Genomic DNA, 21,530 nt, shown 5'->3' with positions numbered 1-21,530 from the left:
AGAACTCTTCCACTGACCCTGTTCCCTTTGAGGTAGAGCTGAAGAGACAGAAGGGCAATTTGAGTCTTTCCTTGTGTTTGGATCAGAGGATGGGAGGTTTTCTGAGCCCATCACTGAGGGAAGTGCCTCTGAGATAACAGGAGAGCTTTCCTGCCAGCTGAACGTGTGTGCTAAGTAAAACAGCTAAAAAGCAAATAATGAGAACTGCTGCAGCTAGAGTTCTCTTTTGGGGTGTGGGTGCACCCTTGCTCTGCTCTGCACACACAGCCACATTTCTCAGACATCCTTTGCCTCTTCTTTGCAGGGTAGCTAATGGCAAAATAGTGCACGAGAAATCACTGCTGTGTTCCCACTTGGCTTGCAAGAAACAGGGTGAGCTGAGAGATAGCTTTGTTAGACTTGAAGGTTTCTTTGGGAGAAAACTGAGCAGGAGGACAGACCTTTAGTTTCTACCCACTCTCTCCAGCCCAAAAGGTCCCCAAAGCTCTTGCCTGTGCAGGTCCATGTTCATCCCCTCAGGCTTTGGGTAGATTTCTGCCATCCCTGTGATTTGGGAGTGTTTCTAGAAGCTCTGTGTCTTTATTCTCTGTGTGATATACAAAGGACACGCCATGGATTGCACTCTCCTGCAGGGTGTCAGCTGGGGATGGACCCTCTGGGAAACAAGGACTCTGCTACAGCTCCTGCCTGGTGTCACAGCTCCTGCTACAGCTCCTGCCTGGTGTCACAGGGCTGCCTGGTTCTTTGCAAAAGGGGAAAAAAAAAAGTGTTCTGCAGTGGAAAGGTACAGCCTGTGCTATGCCAAGGACAGAGTGAAAGGAAGGAACAGAGTGTGGCAGGGAGGGGATGAACTGTCCCTACACAGATTTTCTCTTTCATGCAGCCATTTCCCTCCATGGCTGGAGCTAATCTGAGTGGAGGCTGCCATGACCCTGCCAGGCTCCTGCCCTTGGTGGCATCTTCCTGCTTGCCCCTGTGCCAGTGCTGGCTGAGCTAATTCAGGGAAAAATAACCTTGCAAATGTGATTTGTGATGGGCCAAATCAGCCCCATGTGATGGCTGTTTGCATGGCCAGAGACATGGGAAGGGGCTGGGAAGGCAGGTCCTGCCTTGGCAGAGTTAGAGGGGTTTAAATTGCAGAACTGACTGCATGGGGTTGAGGAGAAAGGGGAAAAAATTAATCCACAAATCCCTGGAGTTGGCTGGCATTGATCCAAGCAGTCCCTGACCAGAGTCCAGCATCCACTGCCTGTGAGCTGAGGCTGCTTCAGCTGCTGAATGACATGCACCTGGCTTGAAGGTAAATATCCTTGCTCTCCTTTCTTGGGTTATTGTAAAGGTCAGGGTCTTGGGGGAGTCGGTGCCTGAGCAGTCTGGGGGTGTGGTCTGACCCAGGTGCATTGGGACTGTTTGTCCTGGCAGTGCAGGTGGGCAGGTCTGGGATCAGGCTCTGCTCATTTTGCTCAGTGGAGCAGGAGGAAAGGAAGCAATTTCTGCAAATTTAGTAAGAAAGTCCTTAAATCTAATTGCTGGAAGTGGTTAGGGAAGCTGACAGACTATAATCAGCTTTGTGACTCTTTTCCAGCTCATCAGCACTGCCAGTGGTCCTTGGCTGTGCTCGGGCAGCTCTGCTGCAGCACGTGAAAAATGAGCAACTCTCACCTACCCCCAGAGCAATCCCTCCTGTGAAGGCAGCAATGCACAGGCCAGGGCAAACAGCAGGGCTGTAAAGACCCCTGGATGGGGAGCAGCCAGGAAAGTCTGCTTAGATGGGGTGCCCAGATTCAAAAATTGATAATAAAACATTTTCAGAAGTTATTTATACTCAGTTGTAGCAAATGGGAAAGTCAGGGCTAACGTTAGGTTTAAATTGCAGTGACCCTTCCGAGAGACGAATTTTCCTAATAACAGTGCCATGGTTTCATGCCAATTGAGAATAAGGGGTGACACAGCTGTGAATGTCAGGAGGAGTGAGAGCTGTTGCAGAAGGAAATTTCAGGGAGCTAGAGGCAGAAAGGCCTCTTATTTTTGAGAAAGTATTCTTGAAATGTGATGTCTCCCTGAGATTTTAGAGAATTTCATCTGTATCAGAGGCTGAGTGTGTGCTGTTTCATTGATGGGATCAGTGGTGGACACCCTCCCAGACACCACTTTTATCATGGCTATTCTCTGTGTTAATGTTATCTCATGTGCTAATAAATAATTTCCTTGTAAATTTTCAGATATTTCATTTTTGCACCTAGAAAACAGTTACTTAGAGAATTACAGAATATTATGTGCTCCTCAGATGTCACCCAGACGTGGATGCCCTGGGAGAGGGGACTGTATTTCAGCCTAAACGACTGAGTCACCAGGACACAGCTGCTTTGTGAGCTGACATAGTGTGGGGTGACAACACATGACTTAATGTGATGTAATGCAGCAGAGCACGACACCTAAACCTTTTATCATGTGGGTTTTGAATGCACTTGGCAGAAGCTGGGCACAGGTTGAACCCCACTTGCACAGCTGGGGAGTAGCTGTGGATGGGACTGACCCCCCTGGGGAAAGCAAAGAGCTTCTTCTCATCACTCAGACACGGTGCTGGTGCTGCTGGGGGGACTTTTCTGCTTGAAAGCAACAGGTTTGAACTGCACTGGATTGCGGATTGGGAATTCCCTCTGGCTCACTTAAAAATCTTGTCCTTAATTCCTTTATTACAAATCACCTGCTGTCCTTGTGCTGCTGAGAAGCAGAGAGGGAAGGGGCAGCTGTTCATCAGGTGAGGCTAGGAAGAGACATGAGCCTCTTGGGAAGCAGAGGCACCAGTGATGTGCAGGGAAATGTTTTTTTTTTTTTTTTCACTGTCCTTTTGGGAAGCAGAGGCACCAGTGAGGTGCAGGGAAATTGGTTTTTTTTCACTGTCCTTTTGGGAAGCAGAGGCACCAGTGAGGTGCCTTTTAACTGTCCTGGAGTTTTCAGAATTGCACAGCTCTGACCAGGGCAGGGGCAGGCCCCACCTCAACCATCATTTTCAGTCCCTCAGTCATCAGCAGCCTGACCCTGACCTGTCCTGGGTGGGAGGTGCCTGACACCCTTCAAGCCCTGCTTCTGTCTTTGCCTGAAGACCCCTCTGAAGGGGTCCAGGGACCCTGAGTGTCCAGGGCATTTCCTGGAAACCAGCATACAGCCCTGGCAACTCCCCTGAGTGAGCCTGTTGCATCCCCAGTGGTGGGGTTCATCCCCTACCCTCTGGGGGCTGGGTCCCTGTGTGGTTTGGAAGGTGGTTGAGATAAAAGCTGCAGGGATCTCGTAGCTCCTCCGAGGCCAGCCTCGTGCAGCTGCAGCTGGGGGTGAGCAGGCAGTGCACAGCTGCTGTGTGCTGCTGTGCCAGCCTGGGCAGAGGAGCTGGGAGTCAGCAGGAGCTGCAGAGCAGCAGCACAAGGAGCTGGGAGTCAGTAGGATTTATCTTGTCTGTCTCCAAGTAGGGCAGAGTGCAGGAGGGAGCGGTCACATCTCTGCTGTGCTGGGTGTATCCTCCTCCTCCTTCCCTCAAAGAAACGAAGCCATATTTACAACTCCTGGTGCTGTGATGTGCAGCCTTCAGGGGCCCAGACCCACAGAGCACCAAGCCCACCAGATGCACTCCCCATGTTCCTTTCTCTTTCCAAGTTTCCCTAAGAAATGCAGCAGCTCTGGGGGGCATGGGGCTCCCAGGGCTGCTGTGGGCTCTCGCTGTGGGATGCAGGTTGCCAAGCTGGGAACCCTGTGCTCCTGGCAGTCTCAGCTCGGCTGTTTTGCTGCTGTTTTCCTCGAGCCAGTTGGTGCTTGTGCATGAGATAAGACAGAAGGAGATTTCCAAGCCCTCAGTGGTGGGGGTAGGCAAAACCCACGGGAAAAGGCTGGAGGAGGCCTCTGGAGGTGATTTTGTGATGCCCAGTGCATACAGAGGAAGGGCCTGCCAGGCTGTCTGGGGAGCTGGGCAAGGCTGGGTGCTGATTCATGCCCTCTGAGGGTGGATGCAGCTCCTTGCTGCTCTCCGTGGCAGCTCCTGTGCCCTCACCCACGGGCACGTCCTGGCCGTGGCAGCTCGCTCACTTCCAGGGAAGGCAGGGAGTGGCTCTGCAGCAGGCTGTGTTTGGGAGGGCAGGACAGGGCACATTCACACACATCCTGGCTCTGGCAATGGCCAGGTGCCTCCTGGCCAGTCTGACCCGTCCCTTTGGCAGGCTCTGAGGGAGGATCTTCAGGGGAAAATGGCTGATCTTATAAAATATGCCACGGGCTCTTGTACCTGGGTCACACTGCCCATCATTCAGCTGAAGGGAGCAGCTGCTTCCCTCACAGAAAAGATAATGGACATCCAGTGCTCAGAGGGGTGTTTAAGTCCTAATTGAGGCCCAGATCTGCAGGTCCAGCTTCCTAGAAGAGTGCTGGGATTAGTGCAGAAGCAAGGATGCTCCCCTCTTTTCACTGCTCCCCTCCAGGCCTGGAGCCATGCTGCTCCAAGGGAGCTTTTATCCCCCCCAGACAGGGCAGCTCCATGCAGCAGAGCCTGGGAGGGAGCAGGGAGCTGCAAGGGAGGGATGCGGATGGGACATGTCATGATATGAGTCAGTTCCCACAGGTAAATCCCTGTGCTGTCCCTGCTGCACACATTCCTGGGAAACTGTGGGCACTGGGAGAAGCTGGGTGTGACTCAGAGCAATCAGCTCTATCTGCATATTTTTGCATATGATCAAATCTTTCTGGCAGTGCATTTGGAAGGAGCTCCACTGGAGCAGTATCTTGTGTGACTGAAGGTCCCAACTTCCCTGTGGGTTGTTTGCTGGCCCCAAAGGCTCAATCCCCCAACCCTGCTGATGTCAAGGAGATAATTGTTCTCCTAAACCACTTGAGGCCATTTTTGGGACATGTTGCTTTAACAGGAAATGAAATCAGTGGGGAACACTGGGATCCTCACCTGGGCTCTCTCCAGGTACCCATAAATGGATGGTAGATCATTAAAGTCACAAACTGGCCTGGGTCACTTGGACTGGTTCTGCCATTGCTAGAATGTGAGTTCACGTCTGAGCTATGGAAACACAGAGGCAATCAGCTGAAAATACACAGTGGAAACCAAAGGAACCTATAATTAAAGGTTAAAAGTTGCAATTAATGCTGCCTGTGTGAGGATCTCAGCTTCTTATGGCATCCAGACACTGTGCCACTCCCTGCTTCCACGGGGCAGGCAGAGAGGGCAGTGCTGGCTGTGGGCAAGAGACAGGTGGGCTGGGAAGGGACAGCAGCAGGCACACACCCAGGGCCTAGCAGAGCTGCTCAGACATGTGCAAAGATGTGAACAAAACACCACAAGTTTGTGTGTTTGTTCTCACAGCATTTTGGATTTTATCTGCTGCTGCTAAGCCATGGGTAGGGGGGAGTGGGGGATGTGTGCTGGGCTCTGCTGGGACACAGGTGTCAAGAGCAGCTCAGCTGTTTCTGAAGAGCAGATCTGGAATAACTACCAGGAGGTACAGCTGTGATGAGTAAAATGCATCCAGAAAAACCAAGTTATCCCCTTCTTGGGTGCTGTGTGAGGGGTCTGTCCCAGGGATCATCTGAAGAGCAGCTGCAGCAAAGAGCTGTGCTTTGGTGGGAGCTTCCTGATGCATCTGTGTAGCTTTGCAGATGACCTGTGAGGTGCTGGGAAAGAGGGAAGCTCAAAACAGATGCTGAGGATTGGATATGAGTTTAATGCATTGCCTTGGAAATCAATATTAACCCAGGTTGTAAAACTGTATTGACAAGTGTGGGTAAATAGAATCATCTCCAGCTGGGAAAATGAGGTCTGCAAGAGGAAGGTGACTGGTTCATGCTCACAAAGAAGTCAAGGACAGTGTCTTCCCTCTTCTCCACCCTCCACAGGACCCAGGCATCCTGGTTACCAGCAGGATCACTGGATGAATTTAGCTCTTATAATGTGCAGGTGAACAAAGGAACAGAAACTCACTGAAGAGACGCAGACAAGAAGAAACCTGATTTTAAAGAGGAGAAAAAGCTCTGAGTTTTCCTAGGAACGTGCCTGAAGTTACATTGAGACCGACTGTCCCTGATAAAATTTTGCAGGTTGATTTTTTGGGGGCATGTTAAGTTCTGCATGAAACTCCCTTTTCCTGTCCTCCCTGTTGGTGCCAGCAGCAGTGTGCTCTGTGAGAACCCAACTGGTACCTTTTCCCTCTCCTCTTAAGGTGAAAAGGGGCCACGGAAGGCAGATTTCAATCTCAAGGTAGTGAACGTGACTTCTTTGACCCAGAAGCTCTTTGCACAGGGGAGTGCGACTCCTGGAGCAGGACAGGATCTGTGTGGCTCATGGATTGTGCTCTGGAAGTGACTCCTCCTGCAGTCCCCACCCTGGAGCCATGTGCATGCCCTTCACCTGGTTTCAGCAGAACTCTGAGCAAAAGACAAGAGCACAAACTTGCTGGTTCAACAGTAACCAAACTTTCCTTGCCACACTGCCAAGAACTCCTCCAGCACCCAGCCTTGGGATGCTCTCATTTCCCTGCCTGTTGGCCATGTTTCCCAGAAGCTGCTATTTCAGGCCTGCTGTGTGTACAAAATTATCTCTTGAGGATGTGTATTCACCTGTGCCTCAAGCAGCCTCACTGGTGTCCATGCAGCTGCTCCAGGGTTGCAGGGCTTTGCCTGCTGGCCACAGCAGTGGCTGGGTTCATGTGTCCCTTGGTGCACAACTGGGATTTTTGTCAAGTTCCTGCTGTTGTGATTAAATGAATTTCCTCTTGGCATCGTAGATCTGCTTGATCAGAATAGGGGTGACAGCTGCTCTGCCCTGTGCAGGTTTTCTCTCTATCAGCTACTGAAAATTTTTCCAAAGTTTTGAAGGAGCTGGCTTTACAAACAACCAGCTCAGCTGCTTCAGCTTGGTGGTTGTGAGGAGCATCTCACCAGTGTTCTCCTACCTTTCCTCACAGTGCCTTTGCATCTCTTTTCAGCACTCCCTGCCCTTCCTGCATCACTCAGGCCCTGCTGCAGGCAGGGCAGTGTGCTCAGTCCTGCAGCACAGCCCAGCTGTGGCACCACAGGGTGAGGAGGAGCACTGGGGCTGTCATCAGGGCTGTCACCAGCTGTGAGGAGGAGAAGAGGTGGCTTTTGGGTGCACAGGAATGTGGGCCATTGAGAAGACACCCACAACCTGCCTTTTCCTCAGTGCCTTGGTCTCCAGAGGTCACCCTGGGTGCCTTCTCCGAGTGCCATGTGAGGAGCTCTGGCACAGCCACGGGTGACTCACAGCAGTGTGTGCTGTCCTGCCAGCTCTGAGGTGACCTTGCTGTGACACCCCTACTGGCACCTCCTCAGGGCTGGCAGGAGCAGATCCAGTCCCTCCTTCAAGGGTGGGTGAGCAGCCACTGCCTGGAGCTGGGTGTGGGAAATGGGGTACTCAGCAGCCATCCTGCATCCCTGCGTACTGTGCTGGGCTGAGCTGGGTTAGGGGTTGGAGTTGATGATTTTAGAGGGCTTTTCCAACCTAAATGGTTCTGTGATTCACCACCAGGTCCTCCTTGAACAAGTCCTGGCTGAATCCAGACCATTGCAGGCTGTGATTGGGATCAGCTCCTCAAGCTGTTCCACACAGGGTTGCTTCTGAGTGACACTCGGAGAAGCTGCAGCTGAACAGGTGAGTAAGCAGAGAACCAGCCACCTATGCAGGCTCAGGGAAAGATAAAAACTGGAGATTTTGTGTCAGGATTCTGCTGTGTTATAAAAGAACATTTACAGATTCATGTTCCTCCCACAGCTAGGGTTATTTTTTATCATGAAGGAGCAAGAAGACAAATTAAAACACAACAACCTGCTCCTTTACAAAGCAAGCAAACAAAGAGCCTCACCAGCTCTCAAAAGACAAATAGAATGAACCATCTGATGTCCATTCAGTGCAGAAACACTGATGGCCACGGGGAGATAAGCCATGGCTTTGTCAGCAGAGGCTTGGAGGGAGATGTGGCTACAGAGGTGCAGCTTTGCCCCGTGTGGGACAAATCTGAGCAATGCACCAACCCAGGGGCTGCCATGGCCAGGTCCTGGGGCTGGCCCTGCCAGGGAGGCTTCTCTGGATGGCAGCACTGCCAACATCCCTGGGCTGTGTGTGCTGCTGCCCTGATTTTGGCGACAGTGTTGGAGCAGATGAACTGAAATCTCCATCCTGTGGTGAACCAGGCTCCTGTGAGCACTGCCCTGGGGCTCCTTGCAGGTCACTGGCTTTGCAGGTGTGAGCCCTGTCCAGAGCTTGGAGTGCCCCAGGCAGGAAGATCACAGCTCTTGGAAGATTTACAGCTCCAAGTTCCTCTGCTTGGGGGGACCCACCTGCAGCTCCTGCCAGTGGAGGGGGCACAGCAGTGTGCAGTCCCTGGGATTGTGCCTGGCATTTCTGGACCTGCTGCTGGGCTCCAGCAGAGCTCAGGAAGGAGCTGTCTGTGCTGGGGCTCATACCAAGAGCTCCAGCTGGGGAACACGGAGATTCCTCACCTCCCCTTTGGTCCCAGCCACCAGCAGGGACTGAGAACCTGGGGGCACCTACAAGAAGATGCACAGATGGTTCTAGATCCTCCTTTGTCTGCAATGAGTTGAAGGTCACTGCTTCACAGCTCCATTTCTGACATTCACTTTTCAGGGGATGAAGTTGTCAAAGCCTTCTCTGAAAATGCTCTCCTTGAGGAGGAGATGTTTGTAGGAGCTTTTTTGTGCTGTGGCTGTCATTATGGACACGGCTCCTTCAGATCTCAGCCTGAGCTTTAGACAGGCCTTGGGGGCTGGAGAGTAATGATAACCAGAAGCACTTGGGAAAGATGAGGCAACCAGGGAGACCCAGGTTCTTCACAGCAGTGCAGAAGGACAAGAGACAATGGACACAAATTGAAAAGTGGAGTTTCAGAATGGATATGAGGAAAAACATCTCATGAGGACAGTCAAGTGGTAGAATAAGTTCCTCAGAGGTTTTGCAGTCTCCACCATGGAAATTCTCAAGACAGCACAGGGTAAAGGTGTGACAACCTGGTCTGATCTCACAGCTGAGCATGCTTTGAGCTGGAGGTTGGACTAGAAACCTCCAGAGGCTCCTTCTGACCTGAATTCCTCTGTAATTCTGTAAACCTCAGAGCAGAATGGGACCAGCTCCTCAGGGATCTGTGCCAGAAGGATGTGGGGTCTGGGGGATCTCCAAAAACAGCTTTTCAGAAGAGCTTCAGGATCACACAAACTGTAACAGGCCACCATGGAATCCAGGGGTGGGCATGAGCAGGGCCATGTGGGGGTCCCCAGAGCTGCCCTCCATGACAGGGCTGGGCAGGCTGGAAGCACACACTGGTCCATGCTCCCTCTTGACCCTCTGCATGGCTTTGCAGCCTTTGCAAGATGTTCATTCCTTATCTGGGTGTTTTTCTGCTTTGTGTGGGAGAACCCCAAGGCACCAGGAAGTCAGAGTGAAATGGATGCTGCAACAATAAGCCCTTCACACTCTGCAATGCGAGATTCTGCAAATGATTAATTGCAGTGCTGGAAACACTCCCTTTCCTTGCACTCAGGAATTCCAGGTGCATTTGGTGATGCTGTGGGTTTGTCTGCTGTCTGTTCCCAGGAAAACACCATATGATTTGTCACATGGGAGTTTGGGCCAAAATGCTGGACACCAGAATAGCCAGGGTTTCTTTTTTCCAGGCTGTGAAAAAGGCACCCTTTTAAGAATCAATAAATTTGTATGCAGATTCCCACTACATGAATAATTCATGGCTATAAGAAAGGGGAAACACTATAGTGGTTTGATTATGCAGTTGGTTTAAATAAGCAAAATTAGTTGTTAATGAGATCCCTATGCATATTTAGGAAAGCTGAATAATTTATTAAGAGCCAAGAAGTGAGGCTGGAGAAGGGAGGAAAAAGCCAAGCAGCTCTTTTGAGATTGATTGTGTTCCTGTGCTTGGGGGATAAGAGGGCACAAATTAACCCCTTTTTGAATAAAACACAACTAATGCACATGCTGTCAGAAACAGCTCTGCAGAGGGACCAGGTGATGTCCTTGCCCTGACTGCAGAGGCAGACACTCGTACAACAGGCTATGAATTAAGGGTAATGGTGAGATGGCATCCCAGATGTTGGGCAGTTCAGGGCCCTGCAGCCCAGGAACATCCATTTTGTTCCAGTCTGTGATGAATCACCTGTCTGACAAGGAAAAGCACACTTTCCAAGCTCCTAAATCACAAATGCTGGACAGGACAGGGACTTTGCCTGGCGAGCAGAAAAAAAAAAAACAAACCAGAAAAAGATCCTACCTAACTTTTTCCTAGGATTTTCTCCTAACAAGGGCAAATTATTTCCCTTTGTGCAGCTCTTCCATGTTTTAATATCCATGATCCTTTGTCTGCCATGCCCAGGTGTGCTGGGGAAGCATTGGTGCTTGCAGTCCCCTGTGGTGGGAGCTGCAAGCCAACTGCATCTGCTGCTCCTTGGTGTGCAGGCAGAGCAGAGAGGGTGCGTTGTGATTTTGGGAGAGTCATCTACAGTGAAGATTTTGCACATGTAAACCCGTGCAAGTGTCCCCTGTGTGGACCACTGGTGCTTTTCTCTGTTGGAGTAACAGCTGTGCTCTCATCTAGTGACACCCACAGATGTGCAGTTGTGGGATATACGTGGGCCTTGGGTGTGCCCCAGCAGTTGTGACAAGTGGATTTATAGAATTATGGAATTGTTTGGGTTGGAAAAGACCTTTCAGATGGTAAAGTCCAACCATTCCCCCGCACTGTCAAGGCTACCACTATACCATGTCCCCAGATGCCACATCTACACAGCTCTTAAAACCCTCCAGGGATGTTGACAAGTTGGGGTGGAAAAAAAGAGTCTGGAAAGCAGAAGGGAGCTGGCTGGAAGTCTCCTGTGCTGAGACAAGTGACACTGGGGAAGCTCACAAACCTTCCTCACATCCTGGAGTGTGCCTCTGCTGTTCCTTCAGCAGGATGGTGCAGAGTTTAACCCTCAGTGCCACCAGCTCCCACAGCCCCTCTGTCTGCCAGTCACTCCCTCCCTGTGCCCTGTCCTGCAGCACAGAGCACTCCTTACCCTGAAGAGCCTCAAACAATGTGAATGGCTGGAAGGAACACTCCTGCTTCACCTCTTTGGCTGTCAGTGACCCTGGTTACACTCTGGGACATCTGCCCTGAGCTCACCACCAGGCTTGTCTCCTGCCCCAGGTGCTCACAAAGTTTGTAGACTGGAGCTTTTGGTGCAGAGATACCCCTGTGGTGGAAACAGAAAGACAATCTCTCCCAAACCACCAAAACATCCCTCACTGGGCTCCTGGTCTCTGCAGCCTGTCCATGTCTCCTCAGATCTCCATGGAGTTCACAGTGTCTGCCCAGCTCACTGCACTGCTGCCTGGGGCAGACACGGCACCCCACAGGAGAGGGGTCCCAGTGTCTGCCACTGATCCTTGGGAACCTGTCTGGGTTGTGCCTTTGCACAGCTCTGCATGTTGTTCCAGGCAAAGTGCACCTTGGGAAAGAAATGGGCTCAGAAACTTGGGGAGAGGACAGATAAATGACCTACTAAGAGGAGATCAGGAGTTCCAGGCAGCACAGAGGCTGGAGGAGATGTGGCTTCTCCATATGGTCATGGGCTGTGTGTGGCTTCTCCCAGTTCCAGTGCTGTGGCTGTGCTGGGAGGAGGTTTGATCTTACTCTGTGTGGTGGTCCCATTACTTGCTGAATGTGTTGCACCCTCAAAGAGTGTGCATGTATTTGACCCCAGGAATTTGTCCTGTTTGTATGCAATAAAAGTGCTGGAAGAGATTCACAGTTTCCAGGAATTGGGGTTTTCAGTCAAGAAACAGGAATAGCCCATGAAATGCTGAGCTTCCACAAGGATCAATAAGGTGCTCAGGAGCATGGTGGGCTCACCACGGGGTGCTGCTCATGGTGGGCAGCCCACGTGGCCGCTCTGCTTTTGGCAAGAGAATCCTTCCATGTGCCAGCCCCAGAGAGGAGGGCAGCGAGCAGCGAGTGCCAGCCCAGAGCTCAGGGCGTGCTTCCTGGTGCCTGTGGCACAGCCATGGACCTTGCCCTGGGAGCGGGCACAGGGAGCTCCCCTGGGCTGCTGTGGGAGCTTGTTTGGTGACCTTTGATCTCATCCAGGTGTCTCTCTCCTGTTGTTGACTCGAGCATCAGTTGTCACCTGCACGGGAGCCGCTCTCCATGTGCCGCAGCTTTGCCAGAGGCTGTTCCTCAGCTCTGGAGCTGACAGCCACCCTGGGCCAGGGCAGATGCCCATGGTGGAGCTTAGGGGGTCACAGCAGAAGGTGCTGGACCTGCTCCTCTCCTGGAAGACCATGTGCAGCTTCATCCTGTCCCTGTGGTCTGCGTGGCTCCCGAGCTGGCGCCTGGATGTGCTGTGGGAGGTTACAGGTGCCCTTGGCCCTGGGAAGGCTCGTGGGACAGAGGGCAGCCAGTTTGCACTTGTGATAGGAAAGGAAACTGTTTTCTCAGGGAGGTGGCATTGGACTGAGGTCTAAATTGATTTCCATAAATATTTGAGCAAGGCTGAATTATTTATGACCCTCTGGTGACACAATAGAAGGAACCGATGGAATCGTCTGTGAATTTTCCAGATGATTTAGTTTAAAAATGCTGCTCGTTATTATTTATGTGGGTCAGATCCCCCTTTGCTTTTGGCCAGGCCTTGCACATGAGTTACATAAACACAGAGTCAATATACAAATCTCTCCCTTTATCCATCTTAATCTGCCAGTCAGTAAATGAGCAGCAGCCTTGGTGTTTGATTCCCCTGGAGGACTGTAATCAGAAACCTTTGTCATTCAAATGGTACAGAGGAAAAGGAAGAAAAAATGAAAGAAGAAAAAGGAAGAAGGAAAAAAGGGAAGAAAGTAAGAAGGAAATCAGGAAATAAGAGAAAGAAAAGAAAAAGATAGAAAAATAAGAAAAACAAAAAGAAAGAAGAAAGAAAAATAAGAAGGAATAGAGGAAAGGAAAGGAAAGGAAAGGAAAGGAAAGGAAAGGAAAGGAAAGGAAAGGAAAGGAAAGGAAAGGAAAGGAAAGGAAAGGAAAGGAAAGGAAAGGAAAGGAAAGGGTGAAGAAAAGTGCAGGGCTAGAAAATGGTGGAAATTGTCCTGGGTCTGCTGGATCAGAGGGGGATTTTGGATCTGGACCTAGGTGAGGTTCACCAAGATCTTCAAGTACCTGTGGATTGAGTAGGGGTGTTGCTGAACAGCACTGAAAGTGGGAGTGAGGTGTCCCTTTGGGTCTGTGCACAGGGACATGCAGCTGAAATGTATTAATGGAATGGCTTTGAACCCATAACTGACAATTGAAGTGGACTTCATTTACCTAAGATCAGTTCATATTCACTCTTCTGTTCACTTAAGCTGATGAGAAGCACTTGTGGGAGCCTTAAGTGGTTTCCTCTTCACAAGAAGAATAATATTAACTTGAGTGGGAGGCATGTGTGAGAGACATGTCAAGCCTTGGCTTTCCCAGAGCCATGCAAAGCAAACACCATGAATAACCCAACTTTACTTACACCCGAGAAAATCCAGTTTGGGTTCACCCAAACTTGCCTTAGGTGGGAACCTATGGATAGGCCCAATTTTTTGGCTGGTCTGCAAAGATCAGAAGTTCAGGGAGCTGAAAGAATTACAATAAGGATTAGTTTAGGAGGAACCTCTGGAGGTTCCTGCTCCAGCCTCCTGCTCTGTGCATCACTGGCTTAAAATCTGCAATGGGTTTCTCAGGCCCAGTCCATTAAAATTCTGAAATTCTGGGAAGATGAAGAGTCCACACCATCCCTGTGTGTCTGTCCCAGTGTCAAACCATGAGTACCTGCCAGAGGACATATCCTACGTTTAGTCTCCAAAACTGGGAGACTTTCCCTCCTTCTTCAGCACCACAGACAAGTCCTGAACTGCTCCTTCTAAATGGGTTGGACTCGATCTTTAGGGTCTCTTCCAACCTAGTCATTCTGTGAGTTCTGTGAATTCTGTGAATTCTGTGAAATGGCTCCTAAGGTGAGTCCCTCGACACGTCCTGTGAAGCAGAGCAGGAGCCTGGAGCAGCCAAGCCTGCTCTCCTGTGCTTGCTTGCTCACCCCCACGTTCCCTGCCCCTCTGATCCCGTGTGTGCATTTGGGCAAGGCAGTCCCTCCATTCCTCCAGCCTCTTGGTCCTGGTGTTTCTGCTGCCTTGGGAGAAGCACAGTGCCTGCTGCCTTCAGCTTTTGGCCAGAGGTGGCTTCAGGTGGGGTTTTAGCAGGGCTGTTTCTCAGGTAGGCAGGGATCTGCTCAGCCTTTGCTCTCTCAGAGCTTTTGGTGGTCTCTCACTGCAGAGATGGGGTCACTCCCTGGTCCAGAACCAGTTCTTCATCCCAGCAGCCATGTGCAGGCTCCAGGCAGGATCCTGGGATGTGGGAATGGCCCAGTTGTGTGTGCTGTGCAAACAGAGGCAGAAGGGCTGTTGTCATCCAGTGTCCTTGAATGGCCACATCCTGCCTGGCTACTCATTAGCCAGGTTAAACACAGCAGGGCCAGGATGCTTCAGAGGGTTTCTCTGCACCCAGGACTGGACAGTGGCTCCGGTGGGGCTGAGCTGGAGGCAGCCCCACACCTGCCAGCCCCACTGCCTGTTTCCACCCCACAGGCTGAGGCAATCCCACACCTCCATTTCACAACACAGCCAGAGCTTCCACCACAATAAACTCTGTAGGGCCTTTTCCACCCTGTGACCACTGCTGTCTTGGCTCAAAGCTGTTCAGTACTGCTGCTCTCTCTGTCCCCCAGAGAGCCCTGAGCCCTGGTCCCCCCTGTGCACCACCCTCCTGAAACACTGCAGAACCCCGAGGAGGGGAGCAGGACATGGATGTGGGGTCACTGTGGGCCCAGGGGCGGCTGCAGAGGTCAAACAGAACATCTCTGGGGTGGAATGGTGGAGGAACGAGTGAAACAATGCAAACCTGTGCCCAGGAGTGATGCTGGGAGTCAGCTTGGCACATCTTGTGTGGTATGCCAGGCTGCCCAGGCTTCCCAGCCCGAGTTCAGGGTGTGCTTATTGCAGCAGCTCCTCGTGGGGCTTCTCCTGCTGGCAGCACTGATCTGCTGCAGCCAGAGGCACAGAGCTGCTGCCCTGGCACTGTGTCCCAAGGCCTGGCATTGCCCTGGGGTGATCTTGCTGTTTCTCTGCCCACCCTGAAGAGACAGCCACGTGTCCAGCCCTCCTCACCCCTCTGGTAATGCCAAGGATCGAGGCTGTTTCTGCAGGCAGCAGGGAGGACACAGTGGGAAATGTGGTGCCATTTCTCTGGTGGCTTCACCCGACAGGACTGCAGTGCCAGGAGGCTGGGTCCTGCTCATGAAAGTGGGACACAAGGATCAATGAGTCTGACTCCTTCTCCTGCCCAGCCTCACCACCCAGACCACTGCCCACCACCCAGCACGTGGCAGGACCTTGTCCAAGGCACAGCTTGTCCCTCTCAGAGCTGAGCTGCTCCTGTCCCAAACCTGCCTGCAGGGAGCAGAGCTGCAGGAGCAGCCACTGAGCCACACGCAGAGCTGGGGGATGATGAAGGTGGCTTCCCCTGCCTGCCAAGGGCCAGCAGGATGATCTCACGGGGTTCCACAACCCCTGCAGCACTTCCCCAGAGCCACCCTTCAGTGGTGGCATGGCTAGGGCCCTGCCAGGTGCTGGTCACCAGCCCTTCAGAGCCTGTCCTGCCCCCTCCCCACAGCCCACTGGAGCAGCAGGCCCTGTGCATCCCCCCAGTGTGGGGACAGGAGCTCCTGCAGCAGGAGGGGTGTGCTCCCTGCTCTGCTGGCTCCTGGTGCTCCAGTGAAGGGCAGGGTGAGCACTCTGCTGCTGTGCCAGCCCTGCTGGCCTGGCTGGCACGAGGGGGCTGCCACAGGCAGGCGTGTGGCTCGTGCCCAGCCTGCCCAGGGCTGCTCAGCTGGAGCCATCACAGGACCCAGGGGTGCTGAGCTTCCCAGGGGCTCTGCTGCTCTGCAAGGCCACAGGTGCCTGGGATGTAGGGCAAGAAGGTTCCACCTTCCAACACCCACCTAAAAACCATCACTGCTGGGAATACAGGAAAACCAGGAAGATTTGGGGCTATTCCTGCTCTACACACTGCTCAGGGACGTCTCTGCCCTCTCCCCTGAGGTGCAGATCTCTTTCTGGGATGTGGCTGTGTCATCCAGAGACATCTGTGCTCCCAGGGAAGGAGGGAAGGAGAGCTGCAGCCTCCCTCTTTGTGGCAGGGATAGCCTGTGGCCAGTCCTGCACAGCCCTTCTGCTCTCTGCCCTCCCGGCCCAGGAGGGTCCCAGGGTCAGCCGGGCTCTTTTCCTGGAGGCAATTAAGCAGTTGTGTGCTGTGGGGGTGGTGGGGTGCCTGCTGTTCATCCCCTTTGTTTTCCAGGAGCTGCTTTTGAGAGGAAAACAGGTGGATGCAAGGGGATCTCAGCCTGGTGAGAAGTCAGCAGGCACAGACAGCCCCGCTCCAGAGTCCAGCACTGCCTCCTCCTCTGCCTGGGCACCAAGGATCAGCCTGGCTCCTTTCTGTCCCTCCTCAGGAGCCCTTGCTGTGCTTGGGGACTGGGGAGCACGGGCTACTGAGCCTTTGGCTCTGCCTGGCCATGGACGTCTGTCAATGTCACATGAGCCTTCTGGAGACAGATGGCATTTTACTGCCTGGCTGGAAATCACCCCTTTCTTTTCTTTTCTTTTCTTTCCTCCCCTCCCCTCCCCTCCCTTTTTTTTTTTTTTTTTTTTGGGATGCCGTTTTTGTGCTTAAAAGAAACTGAGAGGGAGCCTGAGAGTGAGGAGAAAGGCTGCTTGCCTTTGAGCTGCTATCTGATGCTGGCAGAGATAATTTCAGTGTGGCTTGGGCTGCCTGGCCAGGGCCACAGTCCCTGCAGGGCTCAGGAAGAGGGTGCAAGGGGGTGGCTCTTGGTAGGAGTGGGTTTGCAGCTTGCCCAAACAAAAAGACACTTGTTGGCTGTAGGCTGCTGGGCTCCTGATTCTCTGGGGGAGATACAAGGGATGGGGTGAGCACCAAGGGATGGGGTGAGCACTGAAGCATAGGGTGAGTTCTGAGGGATGGGGTGAGTTCTGAGGGATGGGGTGAGCACTGAGAGCTGGGGTGAGCTCCAAGGGCTGGAATGAGCTCTGAAGGATGGGGTGAGCATCCCCTGAACTGGGGGAACACAGCAGGGGCACAGCAGATCTTGGGCAGTGCTTCCTGCTGGCAGGGCACGAACCCTTGAAGCCACACAAACCCGTCAGAGTCGTGTCCTGCCCTTTCCCCAGAGCCCACCTGCAGCAGGGGAGCAGCAGGTCCAGGCTGTGCAGCCCCCCAGGGTGAGGAAGAGCTGTGAGCTGGGCTGCAGGGTGAGGGTCAGGCTTCTGGGCTCTTACAGGGCTTAATGAGGAAGGGTTGGTGGCAGCAAGTTGGACAAAGACCTCCAGACACCTTTCTGCCAACTCCTGGATGCTCTCAAATCCCTGGGTTAATCTCCTGAGCTGATCAGCTGAGTGACTCTGGGGCTTTCCAGACCCACACAGTCATCAGGAAAGGTAAAACAACACTCACAGCCTTCCTAAAACATTCTCCTCAGGCCAAGGATGTCCTCTACCCTCTGGCTTGCCAGGGAGATGTGTGAGTGCATGGGAGTGCCATGCAAGTGCCCTCCCATGCAGGTGTGAATTGCACAGTGAGTGTCTGCAGGAGCTGCCTGGGTGGACAGAGGCACAGGAGTCAAACCCAAAAATAGTAGGGATGAAATCCTATTTAATTACAAAAAGAAGTGTTGCAGGGTCAGTCTGAGTCTGTGACAGCACATCAGGCTAGAGGAACATAAAGATCTTCAAGGGAATTGATTCATCTGGCACTTCTCCACAAAATGTATTTACGTAAGTACTGACAATTAAATTTATTTTTGAAAAAAATAGTGCAATAAATTACATTTACTGTATTGTGTTTTCTTTTGAAATGAATACCCACTTAATATCTAAGCTTTTTGGTGGTGCTGAAAATAAACTTACCTTTTCAGTTTGAGTTTGATATTTCCTGTTCTCCTCAGGATTTGATTTAACAGTTTCAGCCTCTACATCAGGACAGGGCCAGGGCTATGGACATGACATCAAGGGGCAAAACCACATTTTGTGGGCAACAACACGTGGCTGCTGAGCCCTGCTGAAAGTCCCATGGAGAGTAACATGAGAGTAACATGAGTGTAACATGAGAGTAACATGAGAGTAACATCCCTTTCCCTTTGTCAGTGCCAGGTGGTGTAACAAGAGGAAATCTCCACACTGGTCTGTGTCCCTCTGCCTTTGCTGGCTGGGAAGAAGTGCCTCTGGCAGGGTCTGCATTGCTGAAGGCTGTGGCACAGAGCAAGACCTGGAAGTGAAAGCCCCACTCAGCATCTGGGCTGCCAGCCTTTGCAACACTGCTTCTGCCCTGGGAATCACTCCTGACCCCTGGCAAGGGAAAAGCCCAAAGGTATTTGTGATTCCCTGGAGTTTTTGTAATGTTTCCTCCTCAGCTGATGTTACAGTGAAAAAATTTTGGGGTGAAGTCAGTGTTTCTTCAGCCCCACCCTGCTGCCTTCTCTGCTGGTGTTGTCTCTTCTTTTTTGGGATGGATGTGCTGTGAAATCAGCCTGTACCTCAGAACACCCCTTCTGCCACTGCCAGGGACCAGCACCTCAGCCTGCCCAGGTGTCTGTGCCTTTCCTGCTGGCCCAGGGCTGCTCTGGGGGCTGCAGGTGCCTTCCTCAGCCCTGCTGCACCTGGGCAGAGCCTGGAGGGGCAGTGGGGATGCAGCAGGATGTCAGAGCCCAGGACATCCCTCTGACTGCCCTGGATGATTTGAGATCCTGGCAAGGGGCTCAGAGACCTTGGCATGGAGTCAAAAACACCTGTGCCTTTGATTTTAGTCCATGGAAAAAACTACCAACTGTGTATGAAGATGTACATGCCACAAGAGTTTAAGTAGAATGATGGTTAATTTGTCACAGGGTGAAAAGTAGAATTTTGGGGTTTTAGAATGGGGGTTCAGGAGGCAAGATGGAGGAATCTGGGTGTGTCCTGTCCTTTCTTCTCCCTCTTCTTGCCCTCCATCTTCTGCTGTGATGGTGACACTTTTGGATTGGTTTAGAGTGGAGACAGACTGTCTAACATAGGTGATAGGTATTGGAAAATTATTGTAAATAAAGTACAGGCAGTTTTTTGTATAAAATATTAACACCACCCCAAGGGTGGGCAGTGTGCCACAACCCAACCTGCTGGACAGACCTCAGCTGGTCAGGGATAGAAAGTATTAGACAAGAGAAAATAAACAACCTTGAAAAGCAGAACCGATGCATCTCGACTTCTGTCGTGGGGCTGGGAAAAAGAGACTTTCTAACACCTCGGGGTCATCTCAACCCAAGAACCCCATCACAAGACACACTCGCTGTCCTGGTGTGGCTGGCACCTGCACAGGGGCCTGCCCAGCTCTGGGGCAGGTGGGCTCAGGCTGCACCCCCTGGCACGGGGCTTTTCTGGCAGCTGCTGCCTGGGCAAGAGGTTAATGGGCAGCAGCTGGCCTCAGGTTCCTCCTCTTCTCTTCTCCTCCCTGCTGATCCCTGGGGCTGGGTGGGAGAGGGATCTCTGAGCAGCTGGCCCTGGTGCTCTCACCCCACAGGGCCAGGGGCTGTAAGCAGCTAATGGGATGCAGTGTGCTGGTTTCCTCCTCTCACTGGGAGGAAGCTGGATCTGTCCCAAAGGCCTTGACCAGGGACTTGGGACAATCAGCCCAGCTCAAGGCAAAGATCACTTCCTCCTACGCTCCACCATCTTAGGTACTGTCAGTCATCTGTCCTGCCTGTTTTACCCAGGTCAGTGTGTGAAGGACCCTGCTCTCCTGCTTCCCTGCCTAATCCCTCTCTCACGTTCTTCTCCACACCTTCACACCTGCTCTGGCAGGTAAAAGTTGCTTTTCTTCACTTTCAAGTCCTTCCAAGTCCTTCCCTTGCACCTGCCCACAGAGACCACTCCCAGCCGTGGTGCTATCTGGTTTCCCCCACTTGCCTCTCACGTTTTGGGCTTTATTCTGTCCTCCATGGTGGGAGGTAAACACCAGGACAGCAATCCTGTCACCTCTGCCAAACCTTCCTGTGCTTAGTTCTGCTGCCAGGGCAAACCTTGCCCAAGCCTGAGGCTGAGCACTGTGCCCTGGCTCCCCCAGGCTCCTGACCTGTGCAGAAACACGTGTGCCTCATCCAGGAGCCAGTGCACAGCTCTCCAGAGTGTCCACAGTGGCTGCACAGCTCTGCCCCATGGCCCAGGGACCCCTCCAGCCTCTCGAGGTGCTGTCCCCATCCCCAGAGCCCTCTGGGGCAGGAGCCACAGCCCAGGAGGGAAGGGAGAGCTGCTCCAGAAACTCTTCCCTTCATCATCATCTTTGGAGGAGATTGATGATTTCTCTTCTGCCATTTGCCACTTTATCTCTGGACTCTTGCTCTGATTTTCAGAGCCTTCCAAGTATTTTGCTGGACAGAGCCATGGATGAGGTCCCTGTCACTGACAGTACTTCTGCTGGTTGGTTTTTTTTCAGGAAACAGGTAACAAATGAAGTGAAAAGCTGAGATTTGGGCTGGAAAATGGCAAAATGGTTACCCCAGATTTGGCATCATAGTGCACAAAAAGGCTTCTGCACTTGTTCCCTGAGAGCATTTCCATGGCACCCACCCAAACACCTCTGTCAGAAATTCACCTAAAAGCTCTTTTCCATGATCATCCAATCTTTTAATCTCCTCAAGAAGCACCATGCTAATCTGACAAAATCCCTTTCTGTATAACCGTGTAATTGGTGCTAATTATATTGTTCTATTTTAATTCATTGCTAACAGAGTGGTGTTCCTATTGCTCCTTGATGAGCAAGTGTGCCTTGAGCCACTATTCCTCCCTTTGCTTCACGTGTGCCCCCCTGTTACCTTCAACTGCAACTGCAGTTACCTACCTGCAACTTAGGAACTGCCCAGGGCTGTGGGACTCAGGGAACAGCAGCCAGCAGCAGAGCTACTTACCAGCTTCTCACAAATTCCACAGAAAATAGAGTGGTATGAAAATATTTGGACTCAAACAAGGCAGGGAACACCATCTTTTCTACCTGTCAGCCTGGGATCTTAGAAACAACCTGTGCTGTCTGCTTCCCTCACATCACTGTGGCAGTAAAAATGCTGCAGGTCACATCAATGCCACCCATTTCCTTTTAAACAACACCCCTGTCCATCCTTGGTGACAAGAATCCAGCTGGGTAACCACAAGGCCTGACTGCAGCTGGAGCATGGGGAGGATGCTGCTGATTCATGACGAGGAGGAGGAGGAGGAGGAGGAGGAAGCTTTTCCAGGTCCATTCCCTGCATGGGTGAGCCTGCAGAGCCACATCACAGAGCATGGCTGGCCTCTGAGGACACGAGGGGTGAAGGATTTTGGCACAGGAACAGCCAGCTTTGCCCTGTCC

General features: G+C 52.1%; 1 long non-coding RNA gene across 1 annotated transcript; it reads left to right on the top strand.

Annotated features, from left to right (window-relative positions):
• Window positions 1-858: 858 nt before the first annotated feature.
• Window positions 859-19,373, top strand: LOC135285895 (uncharacterized). Its single transcript, XR_010350525.1, has 3 exons — window positions 859-1,300; window positions 7,535-7,657; window positions 18,302-19,373. It is a non-coding gene; the product is annotated as an uncharacterized LOC135285895 (long non-coding RNA).
• The last annotated feature ends 2,157 nt before the right edge of the window (window positions 19,374-21,530 follow it).

Source organism: Passer domesticus, chromosome 24 (assembly GCF_036417665.1).
Source record: "Passer domesticus isolate bPasDom1 chromosome 24, bPasDom1.hap1, whole genome shotgun sequence".
Lineage (NCBI taxonomy): Eukaryota > Metazoa > Chordata > Aves > Passeriformes > Passeridae > Passer > Passer domesticus.
This window is presented reverse-complemented; position numbering and strand designations above follow the sequence as displayed.